This window comes from Numida meleagris, chromosome 12 (genome assembly GCF_002078875.1).
Source record: "Numida meleagris isolate 19003 breed g44 Domestic line chromosome 12, NumMel1.0, whole genome shotgun sequence".
In the NCBI taxonomy this organism is placed as follows: domain Eukaryota; kingdom Metazoa; phylum Chordata; class Aves; order Galliformes; family Numididae; genus Numida; species Numida meleagris.
This window is the reverse complement of record NC_034420.1, coordinates 2,245,706-2,267,960: the sequence shown is the minus strand read 5'-3', so window position 1 is coordinate 2,267,960 and position 22,255 is coordinate 2,245,706. Positions and strand designations below refer to the sequence as shown.

The 22,255-nt window shown below is 44.4% G+C and overlaps 1 long non-coding RNA gene across 2 annotated transcripts in view; it reads right to left on the bottom strand.

The window, feature by feature from the left end:
- The window catches only part of LOC110405576, a 42,935-nt gene continuing 23,927 nt past the window's right edge, over positions 3,248-22,255 (bottom strand). Inside the window, exons 1-3 of one of the 2 annotated variants that reach the window (XR_002442959.1) lie at positions 14,416-15,008; positions 4,772-4,895; positions 3,248-3,377 (exon numbers count right to left, since the gene is read on the bottom strand). This is a non-coding gene — a long non-coding RNA (uncharacterized LOC110405576). Of the gene's footprint in view, positions 3,378-4,771; positions 4,896-14,415; positions 15,009-22,255 lie in introns of those variants that run through there. The other variant, XR_002442960.1, reaches the window with a different exon arrangement.

Below are 22,255 nucleotides of genomic sequence, written 5' to 3'. Positions count from 1 at the left end.
CCAGAAAGAAAACAATTTTCTACTCCTTTTCTTAACATACCTCAAGCACTGAAACTCTCAAAACACCACAGGCCATGTGCTATGACTGACAGATGCTAGGGTTACAAGCAAAAAAAAAGAAAAGTAAAACAAAGAAAAGCTCTGTGACTACCAAGACAACCACATTGCTCGGTTGTTGGTTTTTTCCTGTGGACTCATCAGGGAAAGTCTGTTCACAATCCTTATTTAATGCTCTGGTTTTACAGCCCGTTCTATTCGTCAGTCCAGCCATATGTCTTGAGTTACTCAACTTCTATCTCTGCAAGGTGTGAGAAGGCACAGGAACACCACAGCTCAGTCATTTAACAGCACACCTCCTCTCCGTCCCAGGGCCACGGGGTCTGTCCTGAAGATAACCCGCAGATCTCTGCCCGCACCAGCTATGTCTCACTTGCCAGGAGCAGTTCAGGGGGATAGGTTTGTTTAGATTAATGCTATCATTGCTGGTGGTTAAAAAAAAAAAGAACACTTTTGGTCATAAAATAATTTGACAGGAAGAAGCCATTAACATTCTTGTCTTTGAGACCACCCTGGGTCTGTAAAACTGACACAAGCAATTTGGCTAAAACTCACTCAAAAGAAGATGCGAGCCAAAACTCAAACTACTCCATAAACGTACACTTCAGCATGGCTTTCAGTGCCTCTCTTCTCAATAATACATCATTGACACTGATGGCTTATAGCAATATGTGTCCTCTTTGGATGCAGCAACATCAGAGTGACCAGATTTGGCAAATCAGAGCAAGCACTGCTGAGGAGCAAAGTGAAGGTGGGAAACCCCCCTTCATCCCTGTCCCACCTTTATGGAAGCTGCAGTGAAAGAGTTTAGGACAATAGAAAAAGCTGCTTGCTGTTAAGTGACACTCGGAGTGGATGACGGATGAACAGCCTTATGACTGGCTTTGTTTTTTCTTTCTCCACTCACTCTTTTCAAGAATAAGACTTGTGCTTGCATTTTGGGGCTGCCAGGACAGCAGACACCTTCAGTTACGGGGAAATACATTCTTAGGGTTGGTAGGGCAGAGCTGCAAAGATCCAAGTACAGGAACCTCCCCAGTGAAAGCACAGCTCAGAAGGCTGCAATTCACCCATACACCAAGCAGCGAGGGAAAGTCTGCTAGTCTGGTCTGGATAACCTCTGAAACATTCAGATGCTTTTCCAAATCCCTTTGGCTTGGAAACCAGGCTGGCAAGCTCCCCAGCAGTCTGATTTTTCTTTTCTTTTTTTTTTTTTTTTCTTTTTGGCTAGTTTTCCAGTGCTTCCTGTTTTTGGCTGGGATGGAAATACCACAAGAATGGTCTTCCTTGAGTATTCCAGAACTTTCGCTTCCAGTCCCACCTCAAGCTAGGGTGTGCCGAAGCATGCGGAAAAGACACAATAGGAAGCGCTGCCTGGTGGCACGGCGGCCTGGAGCTCCTCGCTGTGCATGCTGGCTGCAGGGCTCGGGCACTGCGGGAGCAGCAAACTGCCCTTTAGCCAGCAGATCCACAGAGCTGAGCCATGCAGCTATGCATTTTTAATGCTCCCATTATCAGGGTCTCTGGGTCCTTCTACAAACAATGCAGCTGGGGTTGGTTTTAATCTCTGAAGGGCTTTATCTTCCCCCCTTTTCTTCCCTTAGTTGAAGTCCCCCTATAATGCTCAAGACACAGACAACACATTCTGCAGGAATAACATGGAGCTCAACAGTGCTTATCCCCAGAACCAACACAATTTAATGCAGTCATTAACAAATCTCTGATGGGACTGAATTCACTTTAATGAGCCCACACTTTTTGATCTGGGGACCAGCTCTAGGCATCCAAGTTTCAGATGCAGCATCAAACACCACAGACAGCACTGCTCCTACAAGCAGAGCAAGCTGACCAACTGCTACAGGCAGGCTCTGCCCAGGAGCTGGGCACAGGGGCTGGTGCTGCTGGGCTCGCTGACACTGCTGGGCTCATGGTGCTGCTAGGGCTGTTAGGGCATTAGTAACAAAGCCTAACCTAAATTTTGTACTTTCCCACTTGTTGAATAATGTATAGTCCTTCAGTTCATTCTAGCAGCTTTCTTTTGCATCTTCATTTTGTTTATCTCAGAGTAATTACATAGTTACACTGCAACCTATATCCTCGCCCAGTGGCCCCACTGCAGGAGTACAGGCTAAGCTCAAATATTTTGAATAATTACTGACATTAACAAAGAGCCTGAGAGCCCCAGCTGCCAATTTCCATGAGAGCAAAATCAGTGCAGAGCACACAAACATCAACAGCAGCACCCACAGCTTGCCCAGATGGGATGACAGAGGGGATGGCACAGGACAGTTTTGGGGTTTCCTACCTGAGACGATGGAAGTCTCTTCTGCTCATGTTGTAATCCGCAAGTACACAATGATTCACTGAGTAAAACACTGCACCAAGAAATCCCAATATATTTTCCCCCTCTCTTTATAGTCTGTGAGCCCCACAGTATTTGGGGGTCATCCGATGGCTTTAGTCAGAATTTTGATTTAAAACTTTCTCACCCAGGAACACCAATAAGCAGAAGATCTCTGACACACACACTACAGCACTAATGTACTGGCTTTGTCCCTTTTTTACATGTTTTCATTTTCATTTGTTCAACCAGAGGAAAGTATCATCTGCTATTCACTGATGCTGGCAATCTGCACTATGTTCTTGTACTTACTCTGAGTGCTGGAATAAAGGTACTCTTTTCACTAACAAACAATCTAAGTACGTGTTTCCTTCCCTTACTGCCTCCCATAGCATACAACAACTTGTTCAAGAACAGCTGCCACCGCTAGAGACTGGTACTGCAGAAGTTCTTCAAATTCCTTGTTTTTCGTATCTAGAGAATTTGTTGAGGCCTAGAAAGAGTTCTCAACATTTCACAGGTTTCCAAACTGACCCCAACAGCTGCCTCGTGTCTTCCTGAATTGGACCTTAAGTTTCTACAAAGGCAAACTCCCTGAAGTGATAATACCGAATGATGCAAAGTGATGAACCACTGAAGCAGCACAGGCAAGTGAGAAGCACTTGTTTCAGGGGTTACTCTTACCTACCTCTTGGCAGCTAGAGACAGAACATTGGATGATGCATTTACAAACATTTCTTCTCACTGTCAAGCTTTGAAAACAAAGCTGAAAGGTTGAGCAGGAGAAGTGCACACCATTATAGATGCATGGGACAGCAGTTAAACAAGCACTTCAACACGCACCTTTAACTCTCAACATGTGTTTGAGACCCACGGATTTTTCTGCGACTGAAGTACACGCTGAAGAGCTTTGCTGAACAGGGAGCAGCTACAGGATTACACATCCATTTAGAGCCGATGGGTGTGCTTGAGCACTTCACTGCACAGATAAAAAAATCAGATAGCTCAAATGTAATCACAGTGCTTAAGCTTCGAGTTCAGAAAAATTTCCTGTAGTATGTGTTATTACAGAGTGAATGCAGGTTTTAGTCTGTGCTCATTTTCTCTCAGCTATTTATTGCATTTTGGATTTAAAACTTTTAAAACAGACTAACAAATTAAAGCAATTCCTGCCCAATTACCTATAAGGCTTTCAGCTTTATCTGAGGCTTTTCACCTCTGTTATCACAGAAAAACCATTCCCACTATCTAAATAAGCTCAATATTGCCAGTCATTGCAGCAGACTATAAACACACAGTTTAGCCCTCTGAGTCCAGAGGAGAAAAAAAGGGGGATGGGTGAGGGGAAACCACACTTTAAATGTCAGGCTGAGCTTCTCTAACAACACAGTTTATGCCCCAGCAGAGTAGGTATGGCTGTGTTTTGGTTTTGTTTTGTTTCGCTAGAAAGCCAAGCAGAATACAAAGAACACAGCTGGATAGTCATTCGGCTCCAGGAGCAGAAGACCTGTTCGTCTCAGACTGCCAGCAAGTGAAAGCAGCTGTGTGCACAGAACAGAGCATGGGGGCACAAGGGAAGACCGCACCTCTGTTCCCTGCTGGCGTTCCCCTCAGCAGCAGCCTCCTCTGGGGCCAAAACCGCACCAAGATGATGGGACCACATCTGGCAGCCTGCACAGCTCCACAGGCATGGCCTGCAGCTCCTGGAAGAGCAACGGGATACCAAGCACACCTCCTCAGAAGTTACTTCAGGAGGTATCCTTTGCTGTGATTCCTCTCATGTTCATGTTACCAGTAATGGTCAGCCCCACATAGATGCTGTTTGCGTCACCTCAGCTGTGACAACAGTGGGATGCTACACACATTCGCCGTTGTTCATCTGGCCAAGGATGGTGTAGCCTATGCAGCATTCTCTACAAACAAAATGCAGCGAGGTTGTACTCCGCCACACCGGGAATGCACCAGCTCTGTGAGCCCACAGCACGGGAAAATGGGCTCCAATCAGAAGGGGGATAGATTCGCACATCATGATGCCTTTAATTCAAGCAGGGCTTGCGCAAAACTAGAACAATTCTAACTTGCTGCAGAAGCTGGACTAATCCCAAGATCAAGCCATCAAAAATAGCTCAAAGTCGCATTTGTTTTCCCTTGCTGGTCTTGGTTCAAACACAGACTGGCCAGACCAGAAAATGTGGAACACATGCTTCCTTCTAAGCAACACTCTTGGCATTTTCTAGGACATTCTGAATTTCTGGCAAATGAGGAAGAGTTGCAATTAGCATGGTAAGAAAGACACAAACGTGTTGAAGCTGAAGCATGGACCTCAGTACTTTCATTGAGAACAGTGGTGAAATGCTGATAGCACCACATTACCTCCATTAATTGCCAACCTTCAGTCATCGCAGCTGCATCCCCTGGGCAGGTCAGTGCTGGTCGAGACGCACCGAGGCCACCAGCTCCTGTGGGGTGGGGGCATCCACGCTGATGGGGGATTGTCCTGTCACAAAACAAAGCAGCACTAGGATGAGCCACTTTGACATCTGCCCTTGACTTGAAATATCTGTTCTGAAAAAGCTTGACTTCAAATGATAGTACAAATGGGAAAATATCTCCTTTTTCTGCCCAGCTGAGATACGCAGATCATGCTATTAAGATGAATAGCACAGCTTCTCTTTCAACACTTGCTATCTAGCCAGTGCTACTCTTCATTCCCTGTTTCATCATGAAATCAAGCCCTTTGCAGCTGAAGAGCAGCAGGCAGAACAAAGTCCTCATGCTTACAGCTGCCCTTTCACTGCAGTCACAAGCCAGCATTAGGAAAATAAAATGCTCCCACAAAGCCTCAGTTGACTCTTTCAGCTGACGGTGAATACATTGCCTTTCAGTTTCTTCACAATATTTTACTAGCAGGAATATTTATGGAGGGGAAAAACAGAAACACTGCAGGATGCTCAAGAAAAGGGAATTTTGCACTTGCAACAGTTTTTGTGTTACAAATTTGATTGAGAATTATGTTCTCAATAAACAGAACAAATGTGTTCCATCAGTTATGCATTCTGAAGATGCAAAAGAAAGCTGCTAGAATGAACTGAAGGACTATACATTATTCAACAAGTGGGGGACAGAACCCTCCCTATGGGCACAGCAGAGAAAAGAAACTGGCTTTCACTCGAAGAATAACAAATAATTACACTGAAAAGCCTAACAGCAAATTTTCAACAGCACTTTCCTGACTTTAGGATCAATCTTCTGATTTTGCAAGTGAAATTTAATTTTATTCATCTATGTTACCCGAAAAAGACGACTGGATTTTTTTTTATGTTATCTCAGTGTTATTATTTAATGCACCCAGTGCCACTTTGGAACGTGAAAAGAAATCAGTATGTTTTGCAAAGGACAAAAATGATGAGTAATATAACCAGCACTGTGAAGCAGGAGACTGCAGTGCTAACAATATTAATCTCACCACAGATTATCTGAATTCTCATGGAGTTCACCATCAAGAGATCTCTCGCATGCAATGCACTTCTGCTTACTGGTACCAGCGATGGACACACCATACATAAGTTTGCATAACACATAACAGGGCAAAATTTCACTTTCTTTCCCTGCAGCAGCCTGAGCACTGTCCAGCATTAATTTTGTTCGTAGCCTACGGTCCAAGATTAGGTAATGCTCCATGTTTTGACCAAGCAGACAGGACAAGAAACTTCAATTCTCAGTTATCCGCCAAAAGAGATAACAGATCTCATCTAAGATTACTATACATAAAGAGCAAAAAAAAACCCCCCATTTCATCTGGACACACCTCTGCTCAGATTTCCACCTGTCCAGATTGGTCATGCCACATTAAAAAAGAAAGACAAGAAAGAAGAAAAACATTTTGAAGGGTCTGATGTGAAGAATGATTAAATGCACTTAATTCAATGAACAGAGCAGCAGAAATACAACAGCTTTGCGTAAATACCATAGGGAAAATATACTTAAAAGACAGTAAGATAAGGTAGGCCAAAGCTGTACTATTTCAGCCTGCCACAAGGCTATGAAGATGGCTTTAACATAGCAGATACTGAGCAAGGATTCCTAGCAGAGACACAAATTCCAAGTGCTGACAAGCAAAGTCAGCAAAGGGTAAATGCTGTGCAGGAAACCATCAGTACTTTAGCTGAACCGATTCCCTCAAAAATAGAATATCAACTCTGGCTTCCTCTTATTAGTGCAGGGACACTGGCAGTTCGTCATGAATACTGAGAAAGCCACCATTTACAAAAACAGTTTTCAGTTTTGAAAGCGTACTCAGGAAGCGTTATTTTTGTTAAACACACGCTCTGAATGTTTTTGGTCGTCCATTTAGGGAAACAGAACACTGTGCGAGAGCTGTCCCTCAGCTCAATAACAGACAGCAAATCCCAGTGCTCACACCACTGCAGGCATCATCTGCTGAAGCCCAGAGGCAAACAGTTCAGTACAAACTCAATGGTAACAGACAGCTTTTACAAGATCATTATGGTAATTGGTTACAAAAGGAATAAAGTGTTAAATGTCCCACAGATATTTCTCTCAGAAAGCGACCACTTGACCAACAAGGTGATACAGCAATTATTCAAAACATAGGAAAGATGAATATCCCAAGTTGAGGCCTCACTAATGTAACAAAATGACTGTGAAATCTGTGACAGAAATATATAAGGAACATATAAGACAGGAGAAAAAGCAAATTTAGAAGTAGAAAAAGAGGTGAAATTGGCTTACAGTCATAGCTCACTGGCAACGAAGTCAGGAAGAGATCACCAGTGCCCAAAATGGATACAGCACACAACCCCGAGCATACCCTGACAGCAGAACCCCATGGCAGCTCGCACGCTGCAAGTTCTTGCTCTGAACACCACAGCTGCCAATTAGCAAAAATAAGCAAATCGTGCACTTCTCTAGTCTGTGTTCCACCGAAAGGCAGGAAAGACAGCAGCTCTGAAGACTACAGGCTAGGTGCTCTACTCAAACAGCCTGAAGCCACTTGGTCTGTGCCTAGGAAAAGGAGGCACAAAGGGATTTGGAAGACTGATACCAAAGCACCAGGAGCAGTTCTGTCATTATTATTTGTTACACACACACAAGGGTGAGATGGAGTCAAACCTAGAAGCTCCCAGGGTTGAGGAAGCCAGCATCCCATAGACAGCCTGCCAGCAGGCCGAGCTCAGATATAGCCATCAAGAGCTGGAACCGAAGGGAAGAGGCAACTGCTGCTCAGTTCAGTAAATCTCAGGTAGGCACATGCCACTGGATATGCAGCTGTCAGGTCACAAATCTCAACACATCAGTACTATGACTGAAGAAGATGGAACTTCCTCAATACTCCTCAACTCTGCTTATCAAGTATTTGAAACACCTAAAGCTGCCCTTCCTACTGATATCTCCCCTGCCAGCATGGGGCCCAGTAACCAACACAAACAGCTCGTGTCTGTCTGACTTCTCTCTTTTCACCTTCTCCCTTGGCATATGAAGAACCACAAGCTGTTTTCCCATCAACTGCTCATTTAGGAATGCTACGTGGTAAAGGTCTGTCAAGGAAGCAAGACTGAAGGGAGCCCTCATGGCAGCTGCAGCTCCTCACAGGGAGCAGAGGGCAGTGCTGAGCTGTCATTCTCTAGTGACAGCAACAGAACCCCAGGGAATGGCATGGAGCTGTGTCGGGGGAGGGCCAGGTGGGGATTAGGGAAAGGGTGGCATGGCACCAGAGGGCGGTGGGCATGGCACAGGCTGCCCAGAGCAGTGGGCAAGGCCCCAAGTCGTTGCAGCTCAAGAAATATCTGGACAACACCCTCAGACACAGGGTTTGGATTTTGGGTGGTCCCGTGTGGAGCCAGGGGTTGGACCCAGTGATCCTTGTGAGTCCCTTCCAACATGGCTATTGTGTGACTCGGTGATGCACATGGTGGCACGGAGGCTCCTGCTGCTGCAGGCTGTGCTGGAGTCCTGCTGCTGTCCTGCTGCTCTCTGTGCCCCAGCAACAACCGTACCAATGTGCTGCTCTGGCCCGCAGCTTTCCCATATTTAGACACTCCCCACCTCGTATCCCAAAAAGGCAGACTGAAGAAGATAACACTGCTCTTAAAAAGCTATTTACACAGCCAATTTTCCCACCTGATTTATCAAACCAAGAAGTGCTGCCAGCCTGCAGGTGGGGATGAAGCTGGAGGCTGCCTGCCTCCATCCCACAAGCTCCCCAGGAAGAGATGGTGCTAGGTCCCACAACACAGGCACCAAATGCACGCTTCTAACACAGCCAAACTGTTTCCTGACATGGAGAGAAGCAGCTCAGCTTTCTTCTAGCTGAGCCTCTGCATTGCTCATCTGCAGTGAAATGTATTTTGTAGCACTACTCAGCTTCAGAGCCATGAGCACGTTGCAATTTATTTACTATGGGAAAAGAACTGCTGAGCAGAAAGCTCCAAAATACAACCAGCTAGAATGCCAGCTATGTGCCCAGACATTCACTGATAAGAAAATAACATAGCTATTACTCCACTTTCATTCAAGGTGTTGTTGTCAAAGACTCTAGCAACCGCTTATTTCTGTACCAAAACATAATGTGCATCTGCTTCTCACCCTGCATCTTTTCTCCAAAGCTCTCAGAGTCTAATTACAAAACAAACTTTCACTAGGTAATGAAAAATTGTATAAAACATTGATTTCAAAAGATGTGTAAGTAGTGGCCATAACTTCTATGTCATTTTTAAAGTTTTCCTCCCTTTTGTCTTCCATAGTTTCCATCGCACATGCAATTGGCTTTGACCAACAACAAAACAAGTGCTTTGCACCATTTACAAGACAGGCATCAAGTATATAATAGATCCTGAGAAACTAAGAGCGGACAATTCTTAGCTGTTATCTCTGCATCACGTTTACGCTTTTTATTTTTCTCAAGGCTTCTCAGCAGTAACACAGCATTTCATAAACCTCTGGCAGGCTCCGGAGAGGATCTGGGTCCTTTCCATGAGATAATGTAAGCTTTCTTTCTGCTCACTTGGAGCAGGTCATTTTGGGAACCACCCAACCTCACTTCAAAATATTTCGTCCATGTGCCAGAAATGGCTTTTGAAGTGCCGTGCCCAAGCCACAGGAGGCTTGGTGCCAGGAGGCGCGAGAGCCGGAGCGGCAGCCCGTAACAGGAAGCGTGTCAGCACTGCCTGTCCAGCAAGAGGGTGGGGAAGAGACAAGGGAGTGGTGCAGACACTCATTGAGTGGAAAATCATCTGACATGTCCTGGGTCTAGGATCAGATCATGGATGGGTCAAATGACATCCATTCAACACTCAAGATCAAACAAGGCTTTATTCTTTCATATTTTTGGCCCTTGCATGCGAGAGCATGTTGTAATATCATGCTTTTTAAAGTGCAATATGCAGGAAATCATATTTGAAGGGTCTGGCATGTATGGTATTTTTACGAAGTTCACTTTTCCCTTTTGCTTTTCATCTGTTTTCTCCTTTTTTTTTTTTTCCACCATGCGTTTCCTCCTGATTTATTGTTTTATTATTCTATTTTTAAAGTAAGAAATATTTCAACTTAAGAGTTTTTAATGTAATTCATATGAAAATTAGTGATGGACAAACCTCAAGCTTTTGAGAGGTTTGATCTGGTTAGGAGAAGCATCCAGAAGTTCAGAGGCTTATCCAAAGCTAATCTGAAAATTTCCAAACCCCTTCGGTCTAGACAGAGGCACAGAAACCTGTTGGCTCAGGACTCCACCACTAACTGGGCTCGCCTCTCTCCCTGCTGCTCCCTTGCCGAACATCCAGGACTGGTTTTTACCATGTCCTTGCTGAAGAGCACACAAGATACGCAAGCACGCTGTTCTCCCTAGGCAAAAACAGGGTTATTGGGCATCAGTTCTGCAAAGCAATAAACAGATGTTTAAGTCTTACGGGAATCAGAGAAACTTAAAACATATGCCGAAGGCCCCTGTTTAGCAGTAATGGTTTGCTGAATTTGGGCTCACGGTGTGATTCCAACTCGTCACCTCCCTGCCCTCCAACTACCTTCACTGTGCTTTGAAGCTAAGATCCAATGCCTTAACACACCTTACGTAACAGCATCTATTTCCTCAAACACAGAGGAAGGAATGTCTCAGTACTGTACGTCACACACCAGCCGGGCTGATAAGGACAGGTAACTTTTCTGTGACAGCTTCATAAAAACCTTACTGTATTAGCCTTGGTTTCACCTAGAACTCGTTCCATTCACTGTTTTGAGGGGTCAGAGCCTGAACTCTGCTAAAAGGCCACACATCATCATGAAATCAGGAATACCTGATACAACCACACCAGTAAATTCTGGTGGTTCCCAATATTCTCTAAAAAAAAAATCCAAAATGTCAAATATTACCACTTTTCTCAGTGTCACATCATCTCTGCCTTGTCCATCTCTGGCCAGCAGGACTAAATTCAAAGCAGTACAAACCACAGCTCCACAGAAGCAGCCTGAAGCTATGTTGAGACTTGTCACAAGATCTGCAAATCAGAGCTCAATAAAAGCTGGCTGAGCACGAGTCACTCACAGAGAACAGGGGCTCTGCTATCACCAGCACCTGCCATTTATCAAAAAGGAATGTGCCGAGGAAACTGAACGCAGCAGCACACAACTAAGAGTTCCTCATGAATATCAGCACTGAAAGGAAAGCAGGCTGGAAAAACTCAGGTGAATCCATACAGGACAGCAAAGCAGGAAGGACAAAGGAGATGTACTGATCCTGAACGGGACACATTAGAGAACAACAGCCTTGATAGGAGTAATTGGCTATATAGGTAAACAACATAGAAGTCTGGTATGGTTATTTCTGCAGAAGATTCTATGGTGTTCCTCATCAAGAAGAAGGACAATACATAAAGAAATCAGGATGGAAATAATTCGAAAATTCTTTTTAAGTGGTCTGTTATCCTGCGGCAAACTGAAGAGGAGAGAGGATGCCAGCAGAGGAAGAGAGGACTAACAGTGTAGGGGGGTGCCAGAGAGAAACTGGGAAGTGACCGAGTCCCTGCTCAGATACAAACAGCTGTGTGAGGTAGAAAGTTGATGGTGATACCTTCAGCCAATGAGGAGTGCAGCTGGGAGGACGAGGATGAGGAAGGACGCTATCTGCAGCACAGACACACACACCAGTGGCATAGCCTAGCTCAGAGCTGCAATTCCAAAGTGATTATAAGGTTTTATTTAACAATTCTGTATGGGACGATTCAACTACTTCAAGCTCTAGCAAGTTGCTAGTGATTGATATATTGATACGTCTCAGTGACCTCAACAGTTGACAATCTTAAAAAAAAAAAAAAAAAGGAACATTCCATCTCAAATAGCATATAATCAATCTACAGAATTTAATCCAGCAGGCAGCCCCGTGGCCCAATTCTGTGCTGGCAGTGGAGTGGTTTTATGAGCATTAGGAACATTCCCGGTTACACATTAAAGCACTGAGATCTTTTACCGCCTGGATTTGGAAGATTATCTCCTAGATTTTACGTAGAACTTTTAGCAGAACTGGGGAAGAGGAGAGGCTGAACTGTACATACGTTTTTCTTGAGGCTTTCACACGTGTTCATTCATCAGCAATACCGCTGAGTAGCCAGACCTGGCAGACCAGAAGGACAAGAAGCTACAAGTCTTGCTTCACTAGCTCAGAGAAATGCCACATCTTCGATCATGCTACAGCCTAACATCTCACATCTACTTACATAGGTAAAATAAAGACCTTGGGACTACTCCTGAGTTCATTCACATCCACTGAAACTCAGAGCAAACAGACTGTGTACAATAGATACAGAAACCTTCCTTTTTTCAAAGAAACATGAATTAGAAGAGGGAAAGAGCAGAATGCTGGAAGCCTGATGGGTATTCTCATGCTGCCAGCCATAAAGCACATTTCCTCCCTGCTCAGTGCCAAATTCTGTTTATCAAAGGGATTTATACAAGGTTTCTTGGGAAAATAACTCAGCTTCTAAAAGGGTTTTGGTTTTATTTAGGGAGCTTTACACCAGGAATCTAACACTCAAGGCTAGAAAAAGGAGATCCTTACGCAGATTTGAATGCTTTGTCAACAAGAAGAGAAATAGATGCTTGAAATGGCAAAACTGACCCCAATTTCAAATTGCTGTTGCTTTGTTCTGCTCATTATTTTTTCAAAACAAACAAACAAACAAAAATTCACTTCTTTCCCCTCTTCTTCTAAGCCGTTTCTCTGGCCATCATGTCTTAGAAAAGCTAATCAGGATTAGTTTTCCAACACAGCTTCAGTATCAACAACGAGTCATGTTATGCATTCTACAACACTGGAGGTTTATTCCCTCTCCTTGGAGCTATGAGCTGCACATACAGATCTAACCATAAATCATGGTGTTACAAGGTGAGGTTCAGGAACTGCACACTTTTCCACTCTTTATCCTCAAGTGGTGCCTGGTGCCATGTAGAGGGTAACGAACATGGCTGCAGAATTCCCAGGATCGTGTTGTGATTCATCCATACTCAGACATTCTCGAAGCAAGCACCTGAGACCGGCCAGAAGTGGAGTGGAACGACTGTTTGCTGAGGCCTCTTTTTTTTGCAAAAAAAATATTTTAAACATTTTTCATTTTTCCCAATATCAATTCAGCTTCCCACTTCTTTTTCTAAAGCTTTCCTCTAAAGTGGATAACAACATTTATGTCTGACCCTGAAATTCCAAGTGAAATGAATTATACAACCAGTGATTTGAGCTTCCCTGAACAATAACTGAAAGACCATTTGGCCTTCTTAAAAGAAGTGATTTGGAAGTCTAGATGCATCCAGGAGTGCCTTATAAGGCAGCCCACCAGACCTACTTGCCATGCAGCCCGGTTAACCACGCACTATCACTCCTCAATTCCTCGCAGCTCACTATACCAAAACATCAGTCACACCAATGAGATGATTTCCACAGCAAACGCTGACAACTATCAGCACTTCCCTCACAGGCAGGGCGGCTGCAAGGCAGTCTGGCCAGCAGACTGGAACGGCCCCAGTGGCAACACGAGCCCCAGAGTCCTGCCCTGCGAATGAGGCTGAGCCACAGTTAGAGCCAGAGCCCCCCAAGCCCAACAGGGACAGCCACAAGCTCCCACAAATTTGGGCAGAAAATACACAGTCCCCACCTAGGAGAATAGAAAATAAAGTAGCAGCTTCCCCTACCATTAGCCAACTCCTCTCCCAGTTTTAGAAGTGAAACTAAAAGTTCAAACGCCATGAAAAATGGGAAGAAAAAATCATCTGGTATTTCCCAGGCAAACCACCGATTTCATAGAGTCATAGAACATCCCAAGTTGGAAGGGACCCACAAAGATCATCAAACCCAGCCCCTGGCTCCACACAGGACCACCCAAACGTAAACGGTCCTTCAGCTGCAGCAGCTCGGGGCTGTGCCCACTGCCCTGGGCAGCCTGTTCCATGCCCACTGCTCTCTGGCGCAAACCCTTTCCCTAACCCCAACCCATCCCTGCCCCAACACAGCTCCATGCTGTTCCCCAGGCCCATGTCGCTGTCCCCACAGAGCAGAGCTCAGCGCTGCCCTCCACTCCCTGTGAGGAGCTGCAGCTGCCAAAAGGGCTGCCCTCAGCCTGCTCCGCTCTGGGCTGAGCAAACCCAGGGACCTCAGCCACTCCTCACACTGTGCCCTCACACCCTTCCCCATCTCTGCAGCCCCCCTTTGGACTCTCATAGCTTTATGTCCTTCTTATGTGGTGGCACCCAAACCTGCACCCAGTGCTGGAGGTGAGGCCACAAAGCACGGAGCAGAGCAGGACAACTGCTTCCCTCACCCGGCAGTGCTGGGCCTGACGCACCCCAGGGTACGGCTGGCCCTTCTGGCTGCCAGGGCGCACTGCTGGCTCAGATTCAAGATTTCTATCTCAGCGTTGAAGAGTCACCATCTGCCAGAGAGCCCCTGGGCCAGCTGTTGCTCTCTAGAACCCCTTCTTCCCCATCCCACATCCTCATCCTTCCCCAAGACCTCTCACCTCTTCTTTCCTGAGCTCTGAGGAAAAAGGAAGGACTAGGACTGGTGTCCTTTATGCTTCTGCACTGGGACAACAGAAGGAGTCCAGCAGATGGCCCCGAGCTCCCTGTGGCCTCCAGGCAAGTCCCAAGGAAGTGGGCAGGACTGGCACTGGTGTCCTCTTAGCTGCTGTGTCAGGACCAGGAGGAATCCAGTGGACAGCCCCAAGATCCTTGCAGCCTCCAGGCATGGCCTGAGAAAAGAGAGCAGTACTGGGACTGGTGTCCTCTCAGCTGATGTGTCCGGACAATGGGAGAAGTTCAGCAGATGGCACGGAGCTCCCTGCAGCCTCCAGGCAGCGCCAGAGAAGGTACAGAGACAGCTTCCACTGGAGAAGCAGAAGACTTTGCTTTGGACAGGAAGAAGGACTCAAATTCAGCATGAAGTTGCTCCATTAGGACTTTAAAACAAAAGCTGGTCAATAAACAATTCAAAAGGACAATACAAAATACTAACACTAATAAAAACCTCAAGTTTTTTTCTAAAGCCAAACAAGTTGTTGCCCTTTTGAGTCTGCCCATGGCCTCCTGGGTCCCCTCCACTCTCCCCAGAGGGAACAACTCTGCCCTGCAGGGTGAGGCCCAGCCCAGGCCTCAGCGCTGGGGAGGGGCTTGGGCAGGTGGCAGCCCAGCAGGTTGCGGTCATGGCCTTTGCTCAGCACTGGGCACAGAAGGCCAAGGAGGGACGAAGGGCCACCAGGGTGCCCCCTCGTCTTGCTGCAGGGCAGCCCTGAGGAACAGGAAAGGCCTCGGCAGCAGGAACTGGTGCAGCAGTCCAGGCAGAGCTCCCCACACCACGTGTGGCCGGCCAGGCCTTGGGCGGGTCCAGCTCTGTCAGTGCTGTACACCATGCAGTACACCACCACAGCATAAATACTTCCAGCACCGGGGTCAGCAGGATCGTACCACTGTTCTGGAAAGGTTTGTGCAGCCTGGCACAGCCGTCTTACACAGATGATGCTGTACCACTGCACCCCTGCTCAGAATCTGACCTGAGATCAGCTGTGCAAACTGAAACGTTTCCAGGTTGGATCACGGTCTCTCCCAAGAGGCTTTGCAGCGCAATCCCTGTGTTTTAGAATAGATCTGAACCACAAAACTGGAATCCTGCTTCTCAGGCAACGGGCTGGCCCTCCAGTCGCTGTTTGGTTCAACTGGGTTTGCAGAACACTGAATCTACAGATGCAAGGACAGATACCAAAGTAAATTAAAAATGACTGCATAAAATAAAACCCAAAGATGTAGCCAGAGAAAATAAAAACATTGTTTGTTTTAAGCAAATAAAGGGAAAACATACTGAGAAACATCACCGCTGTGAATTCTGCTTTACTGGTCCTCACTGCTCATTCACACAACTGAAAAAGAAGAAGATTGCAAGGGAAAGAGAAAAGGCCGATCTGTCGGCCTTCTGGTTTCAGGGTAACTGACACAGCTCTGATGGGCAGCCCGTAACTTTACCCGGTTCATCCAAACCAATGGCCAAAGTAGAGAACACTGCCTGGTTTTTAACCACACCATCCATCATCTCAGCTTCCTTTTGCTGTCCAGCACTCCTCTTTCCATGCACCAACCAAATCACTCCTCTTGTCCCCAGAGTCCATAAATTACTTTGTTTCCTTTTTCTGGCTTCTTTATTTCACAGCCATGTCCTCTTATGAGATCAGGTGATTATCAGTGTGTGTAATTCAAGTCAATTTCCCTAGCGGCATTGAAATGAGACCAGGAAGACAGGAGGGCATCACACAGACCCCAGTAAGGCCCTGAACCTCGTTCAGCACACGGGCAAAGCAGAGAGGCTGCAAGCACTCTGTGAGCCATGCCCAGCCTCTGGAGGGGACACAACAGCCCCCAGCAGCAGCATCCTTTGGCTCTGTTTCATACTGTTACACTATCAAGCAGAAAGAACGGTAACTATTTTAGAGTGGTGTGATTTGAAACCATTTCTTAAGTATGAGGACTGTCATTACATCCATTGTTGCCATATGATTTATTATTTCAACATACCTACCTACAGAGCAAGGCAACGTTTTTCAAGCACTAGGGAAAAACGAATTATGTTAGCCCACCCAATCGATGGCTTCAGGGCACTGCTCATTTAGGAGGGATAATGAAAAGAGACAGAAAGCATAAATCAGGTATGTGGTAAACTAAAGGAGAATGCTTTACATCTTCTTCTAAAACTCCCTGCAACAAACAGTTCCTGATTTTTGTCTGGAGTGTCCACCACTGCCCACCCTCATGCATCTCCTTGGATTGCTTTGTTTTTGATGTAGTCAGCCCTCAAACTGATTCCCAATGCACAAGTGGGGCTTGACTCAGCAAAGCTCTAGATCAGCTTCAGGGAATTAGAATATCTACTTAGGTAGAAGTTCAGCGATCTAACTCAAGGGCATGAATGTAACTTCAGACTGTCAGAAAGCAAATCACATCCACACAATTCCATACATGCCCAAAAACCCATGTGGGCTGCTGGCTATTGACAAGGAAACTGTTGGTGGCCCAACAGCAGACAATAATGGAAGCTGTTGTGAATGAAGGCTACAGTAACCACAAAGCAAGCAGCTCTTGCATATTTTGGTGCTATGCTAATGAATCTGAATCCCTGCATCCCCTGTGCTCCACACACAGCTTTGGGGTTTTTCTTCTTTTTTCTAGTGGGGCAGGACTTCTCTTCTGTCCCATTTTGCAAGGTACTTTCAAGTGTCTTTTGCTCCACACACACCAGTGGCTCTGCCAAGGTCAGGGGGATTGCCTTTGCTTAAGTAAAGCAACACAACTACTCCTGTACTACCTAAATGAGGCCAGATGCTTAAGTGTCTGGCTTAATAGGGTCTCCCAGGCCTTCTCCTTGGCATCACCTCTCTTTATCATAGTTTTTGCTCACTACATATTTCCAGAGTCCCAAGTAACTTCAAGAGCAATTACAAGATATCGCATAGCTTTTACTCTCGGAAGTGGTGCTACTGAAGTAAATGTTAGTATTTTTCTGAGTAAATCGAGCAGGATTTGTCACTTCCAATTATCTAATCTTTCTCAAACTAACACTTACCTCATACATCGAATTTCAAGGTTGCCACAACAAAGGAATCTTTGCACACAAGAGGAACAGACTCCTGCATTTCCACAGTTTTCAATCAGCCAGGTGTTACTGGAGCCCTAAATGATCATTATTGAAGGTTCTGAAGCACAACTTAGTGTAAGATTCTCCCAAAACTAGCACAGAACTGACTTCTTTTGAGAAGCTTCACAATCTGCAAAACATACTGCTACTCAGTTCAGCATTCACAGCTCTACAACAACTGTTTGCTTGAATATTGTTGGCTAATTTTTGGGGAGTGGGAGAGGAGGGGAGGAGTTTGTTTAAGGTTTACAATAAAACTAGTTCAACACATACAATGTCAGTTGAGCTTTAAGTATTTTGAGGCTCACTGATAGTTCCTTTAACTTTTATAATGGAAATGCTCTGGCTTATGCCATGAGCATCTCTCACCTCGTGGCTTTTCCCTCATACAGAGACCATGGTGACATCGGCCGTAGAAGAAACAACATGGAGCAGAACACCGCAACTACGTAACATGGCAAGGTACATACAAAGCAGCAAGTCTTTCAACTCACCACAGAGACATCCCATAGCTGGGGAAGGCTTCATTCCTTTCTCTGTCAAATCCCTATCTTTAGAATGAAGTACACTTTTTCAATCTGCAAATGTCTTCGTAAGGAAAAGCCTTAGCAGGTTTGTTTTGAAATGACAATTTATATACAGGACAGGAATTACTACAAGAGTATTATATTGGTTATTACTTTTCTTCTTATTCTGAAGAGCACCATGCACTGTTTAAACCAAGGAAACTTATAACTTGACTTTTAATAAAGAAAAAACTATTCCACAATCCATATCTTACTGTTATATTAGATCCAATTGTCTGAAGCAGATCTGTGTGCCAGAAGAACATGATCCAGAAGAACTACTTCAATTCAATTAGCTTTGCCAGTAAGCACATCAGTGAAGTCATGCAGTCTCCACTGTCTTTCATGGGACTCAACACAATCCAGTACCTGGGAAATGAGACCAGACTCCTGCAACAGTAAACCCACTGCAAAGCTTGATTCCTAAAGGTACTTACCACTAACGTGTTGAAATGCTGCCCATACAAAATTAGTAAACCCCAGAAAAGAGCTGTACTGGAGGCTATGAGGTGTTCTGGAGAGTTGAGAGCCCTAATAAAGTATCACGAGCTTAGAGTTGAGTATTCAAGTATTCAAAAGATTTCAAGGCTCTGTATACTGAGGTCTTATGAGATTATATTGGCAAACAATTCACAGCAAGACAGGCAGCCTCCAAGAGTGCTGAACACTGGCAGTACAGTCCCACCTGCTTTTTGCAGATCTCTGCAGAACTCCAGGATTGTATCTCAGATCAGAATTGCAGTTTTCATGCACACTTACAAGGTTTCCACCTTTTACTGGCCCTATGAAGTTATAAAGGTGAGTTCTTTCACATCTACTGCAGAAATATTAGAACTGACAGAAAAGACATTTTCCTAGAGCAAATCAATGAGATCAGAGGAATTAATAACGCTAGGGATATACACAACCTTACCAGGTACGAAATACCCTCACACAATCTGGCCATTGTCTTTAAAAGCTCAATGGGTATCGGTATTGATTTATCCCAGGTGGAAAAAAAAATCCACAGTAACCTACATCTGGTACAAGTGCGTTCAAACAAATATTAATGAGGAGGAGTTTTTCTTCTGACTGGTGTGCACAATAAAGGTGTAATTATAAGCAGAGAAATATGGTATATCCAAGAGAACATATGCTTGAGTTATGATGAATTGTCTCTGACACTAATCACTGAATACAACAATCTTGACTAATAATAATAATTATAATATTGACTAATTATTGTAACATAATAGAAAATGAAGCAAGCAGAATCTATCTGGGACAGTGGAATCACAGGTTTTTCACATAGTCTTGCAATTTGCTACCTTCTCATATTCTCCCGATCACTTGCCAAGACAAATCAGTTAAAATCAACGGAACTGGAGCAGTGTAACAGAAGTTTGGTGTGTTCTTCCTAAATGTAAAATTCATTGAATCTTTTGTTTAGTTTTAAATATACTGACTATTGAGAACTATGAAGCAGACTCTTTCCAAACTGGAACTCATTACTGAATGTCTGAAGCTTAATCCAGCTTCCCAGAATGGGGCAGGCTATGCTCTCCAGAAAGAAAAGGCAGCAGCAGATGACAATGTAAAAAAAAAACAAAAAAAAAAAAACTAGAAGTGCATACAAATTTTGATTTTGGGGGAATGATTTTCAAAACAGATTTTAACCTGCCCTTTTCTACCAAATTCTGATATTTTAAGTTCAAATCCTCCTTGATTTAGTATGCTTACAAGGAATTCATATGGACGCTCAGCCCTCTACTTTTTCTGCCCAAACTGAGCCAACAATATTACTCTGATCTGTATTAGTTTATTAATCACAGCCTCCACCCTTACATGATAGCTTACACACTTTGGTATTTTTCAGAATTCCCTTGAAGGAATTCCTTAAGTTTCCTTAAGGGCACTTAAAAATGGCAAATGATCATACATTTAGAGGACTCCTTAAGACACTCTCTCCATCAGATGAAACATTTACAATTATCATCAAAACCCACTTGGATATTCATGGCAAGTTTCCTGCTTACGAAATCTACATCCCAGTTCAACACATCTTCCTGTACTGCTGCTAATGTCTGATGCTTAATTTGTCTCATCTCTACACTTTCAATTTCAGTTGGCTAATTAACATTTCCTAGAAAAGAGTTCTGCTTGACCAGCAGGTTTGGCCACCAAAACAACTCTTGCAAGCTCTGACTTCTATTTCCTGCAGGGTTAAGGAAATGAAGGCAGACTATTTCTATAGCTATGATATTTATTTCAACTGATCAGTTCCTTGCAGTGCTGAACTGTTCAACAGAGACACTTAAAATATTTCATTTACAAACATGTAAAATGTGACTTCTGAACGAGGTAAGGTGGAAGAAAGCTGCTCAGGTACATGCCCAGCACTGCCACTGATTTGCAGTACAGTCTCAAGCAGACTGTCAAACAGCTCAGAGCACAGATTGAGCATTTGGACTCTTGAAATCGGGAATAGCTTCTGATGCTCGCTCAGTCTAAGAATTACGCCATCCACCACATACAATGGAACTTCACATGTCTGCAGGAAGAGCAATGCATCAAAACATACAGAGAACACAAGCTCCCTTTAAGTAGTTGTCCTTGTTAATGATAATTCTTGTGGTGGCTTTCCATCTGCAAGTAACAAGTATCAAGGTCTCTATTAACATGGAAGAAAAGAGAAGACCTGAAAGAAATCTTTCATATGCATCGTTGTTTTCTCTCAAATGAAATAAGAATTTCAGGCAAATCCAGGGAGATGTTCCTGACAGATCTCCATACAAACCCAACAGTAACAAGGGTAAAACATCTCCTGTGAGAACTGGGCAACTTACATCATTCACGTGCAAAAAAAGTGGGTTTGCTTTTCTGAGCATCCTCTTCTGAAATGTGATACAGAGAGACAGTGATGAGAAAAGGTGTGAGTGATACAAAATGTCAGCACAACGTCAGACTACACCAAATCATTTAATAATCACCCAGGTCCTAGATCAGAGAAATCTGATCAAGGTTGTGAGATTCACGGTGCAAAGTACACATTTTAAATGTGTTGACTGAAAAATACTCTTTTTCTTCTAGTACCTTAGAACTACAGCAATGCTTCCCATTCTACAGAAAGCAACCCTGTATTTCTTGGTAATGCATGGTACTAGAACAAGGAATTCAAGTCTGATCACTATACTAGGCACCATTCACATTTAGCACTTACAGCTGGAAGAATCCTAAAGGAATTCCATGGATGTACTTGTAACAGTTAATTCTTCTAGATGTAGGCTCAAGTCTAAAGCCATGTCTGGATCTGAGTGTTGCACACTCCATAACTCAAAGCGCTTTTGCATCCCAGGCTTGGGCTTCAGCCAGTTCCTATCAATGGGTCACTACTACTTTGAACTCAGCACGTAAGAATCCATACGTTGAATATACATTACAGTGGTCACTCCATACTGCACTCTCTTAACCCATCCTGCCATGATATCAAGCGTTTTAACAACTACTGTATCATGCCTTAGAAGTAGCAGCACCTCAACAATATATTTTGACAGTACCTCTTGCCATGGAGGTGGCATCAATTGTAAGGTCACAAAAGTGCAGTGACCTGATGCTTAAGCAGGGAGCACATGGGCAACATCTTGTTTGGACTATACAGCCAAGAAAGACAGAGAAGGCAGAGAGATGATGCACATTCAACAAGCCACATCAAAGTCACAGAGCTGGTGAAAAAAATCAACAGCAGACTTAGAAGTATGGGTTCTCTATCAAAGAAGTGTGAGTCATAAATATGTACTGGAAGGTTGCTATGACTCTGCCTTTCTCATTTCATCAAATGTAGGAGGTGGGATAGACCAGTAACATTTCAGCTGTCTGTAAACAATGAGTGTACTGAAAAGAAAAAGGACAGACATGTCCCATCGTACTGCCCGGTATCCACAGGGGAACAGCTCCCAAGACAGAAATGAAATGCTCTGCTGCCAGAAAGAGCCGCATGATTAAGAGCCTGAGGTCTGCACCACTCCCTGTTAGTCTTCAAACCAGACCCCCATGCTAGCAAGCACAGAGGTACCAAAGCTGCAGAGCTCTGGATGAAATACAGACTGCACATGCTCCTCCCTCCTTCCCAAGGGGATG